Genomic DNA, 3,358 nt, shown 5'->3' with positions numbered 1-3,358 from the left:
GCATTCCTCATTCTCCTTGAACTGACAGTTACTCAAGGTGTTGTCCTCTGATGGCAGATGGCAAAAAGTTCAACGGAACAACCCTGACTGAGAAAGTATCTGCTTATATTACCTTCTTTACTGTTCCATTGGCCACAGCAGGGCATATCGAACAAATCTAAACTCATCTGGCGAGGAGTATTTATTTCACTTATGCTACCAAGTCATATGGAAGAGGAGAGAAGTGAAGAACAATTCACAATAATCCAGTATAAAATCTATCTGCACCTCTACTCACTTTACTAAAATTTAAACTCAAACATCCAACCATGCTATGTAACATGTAATAAGCATCTGAGATAAAGTGGTGAAAATCAAATTATTGATTCCATCACTACCCAGCTTTTATTATCTGCTAGCAAATTGCACCACATCAGGCCCAAAGGTTATCTACAGTTTTCTTTCCCTCAATTTTTGCAATAATTTCTGTCTGCTTTATCTCAAAAATATTTTGGAAATATCTCTAAATATTTTCTTTTTCCTTCACAGAACGTATAATTTTTATTTTCAATTTGTTTTCTCAAAAATCTCTTCTTGGGGATAACATCTGAAGGGTATGCTGCATGCATTTTTTTAAAAAATTCTTATGTGCATTTTATAGTTTGGGGGAAGACAATATCCTGTGAAGGTCTACAGTCAATTTCTTTAATGCTTCCTACCTGGCAATATTTTTTTTTTTTTTTTTGAGACTGAGTCTCACTATGTTGCCCAGGCTGGAGTGCAGCGGAATGACCTCAGCTTACTGCAGCCTCCACCTCCCAGGTTCAAGAGATACTTCTGCCTCAGCCTCCCAAGTAGCTGGGATCACAGGCGTGTTACACCATACCTAGCTAATTTCACCATGTTGGCCAGGATGGTCTTGATCTCCTGACCTATTGGTCAGCCCACTTTAGCCTCCCAAAGTGCTAGGATTACAGGCAAAAGCCACCAGACCCAGCCAAAAGCACAGTTTTTTCTTTTTGTTTTTGTTTAAAGACGGGGTTTCACCATGTTGGTCAGGCTGGTCTTGAACTCCCAACCTAGGTGATCTGCCTGCCTTGGCCTCCAAAGTGCTTGAATTCTAAATATTTTTATCTGTGTTGCTACTACTCCAGTCCAAATCAACATCATTTATTTTCATGACTGTACCAATGTGTTTCTAAAATAATTTCCTAACATTCTTAATCTCTTAGATATAATCTGTTGTCTTTATAGTATGCATATTGAATTTTTAAGGCATGTAATATCTAACCAACAAATCAAATGCTTTGGAATTCCTAGAAGTAAAACAGTGTACACACGGTTAGGAAGAGCAAAAAAATATATTTTGTAAAATTTCACACTGTTAAATTTGTATATCATGAACAGTAGTCATTAAAGTTTTAAATACCAGAAGTCTGAATAAAATAATGATATTCCTTCACTACAACAAGCAAACATTGAAAACAACAATCACAATAACAAAACATACAAACAGGAATTTGAGCGGGGAGCTGTGATTTCAATTTGCAAAACTGATAAGTCAACAAACCAAAAATAATGTAGATTAAATGAGAAACCTAGAATAATCTATTCATGATTTTGGAAAAAAACAAACTTTTTAATCTAGTCATTTATTTAGCTCTAATGATGATTAAGGTGCTTAGAAAATGATATTGTAGGATTACAAATCGTTCTACTATAAGGACAATGTGCACACGAATGTTCATTGCAGCACTGTTTACAATAGCAAAGACCTGGAACCAACCCAAATGCCCATCGACGATAGACTGGATAGGGAAAATATGGCACATATACACCATGGAATATTATGCAGCCATCAAAAACGATGAGTTTGTGTCCTTTGTAGGGACATGGATGAACCTGGAAACCATCATTCTCAGCAAACTGACAGAAGAGCAGAAGATCAAACACCGCATGTTCTCACTCATAGGCGGGTGTTGAACAATGAGAACACATGGACACAGGGAGGGGAGCACTACACACTGGGGTCAGTTGGGGGGAAATAGGGGAGGGACGGTGGGGGGTGGGAAGCTGGGGAGAGATAGCAAGGGGAGAAATGCCAGATGTAGGTGATGGGGAGGAAGGCAGCAAATCACACTGCCACGTGTGTTCCTATGCAACAAGTTTGCATGTTCTTCACATGTACCCCAAAACCTAAAATGCAATAAAATAAATAAATGGGTACAAAAATGATATTGTAGAAGTAGGAAATAGAAAATAAAATTGAATGAGTCAGAGTAAAAACAAGTATCTGGAAATGATCTACTATAAAACTCAAAATAAAGCACAGGAAATTCCATCATACTATAAATTTTGTGCCTCTATTAGACTATAAGAATATGTGGCTTTTATGAAAGATATGATGTAAAGAGTGAAGAGAGTGTGGTATGGAAATATAGGATGAGCTATAAATGAAATTGATAGGGAAAGAAACGTTGCAGTAAGTAAAATGTAAGAAAAGGATTAAAACTCACAAATAAGTGGTAAAATTCATGTTAGGGAAAAGAAAATCAGCACAGATCAGAAAACTTGTGATGTTTTCTCAATATGCAGATAAGGTAGAAAACGTTACTATAATGAAAATGATGAGTAACATGGCAAACCTAGATGACAAGACAATGGAGAACTTATATATGGTTAATAAGTGTACTAAGTAAGATTTCAGTTCAAAGGAATAGAAGAAATATCAAAGATATAAATGAAGACTGTAACCAATTAAATGGCTCACTGCATGCCAAAAAACATGTAATAAAAAGAGTCCTGTTGGCATAATTTTGGAAAACATGTAGAAAAATATCTGAAAAGGACACATCAATATATAGCAGGCTACATAGGGAAAAAAGATTAGATTTTTCTCACACTTCCCTGCTTCATTACAAATTTAAGACTTAAATGTATATCAAAATGATTAAGTACAGCCTCTTCAGCTATATATACTGGATTCAAATCCTGTTGTTATTTGTAAGGTATGATACTGAGCAAAAAGAATTCTCAGTTCATCAGTATCCTCGTCTATATAATTAGACTTGTGGAGTCCTTTTGATGATTCAATGAGTTGATGTACATAAAGTGCTTAGAAAATTCTTGACACATAATTTCCTCCTACCAATTATTTCAGTTTTGAATTGAGTACATGTCATGTGTGAAGGCAATAGAAAAACTTATTCGGAAAATAGAAGGCATAGAAAACCTGCTTTCACAATCTAAAAAAATAAAAAGAACCAATTTCTTCTTTCAGAATAGAAGGGAAACTATGTTAAATAAAAGAAAGTTGTAACACGTAAAACATTTTCGGGTACCATGAAAAGTTTAATGCCTAAACCATTACCTCATATGA

The sequence above is a fragment of the Sapajus apella genome, unplaced genomic scaffold, assembly GCF_009761245.1.
Source record: "Sapajus apella isolate SASKATOON/1434 unplaced genomic scaffold, GSC_monkey_1.0 scaffold8, whole genome shotgun sequence".
Classification (NCBI taxonomy): Eukaryota; Metazoa; Chordata; class Mammalia; order Primates; family Cebidae; genus Sapajus; species Sapajus apella.
The sequence above is the reverse complement of the archived record's forward strand: the minus strand, read 5'-3'. Positions refer to the sequence as shown.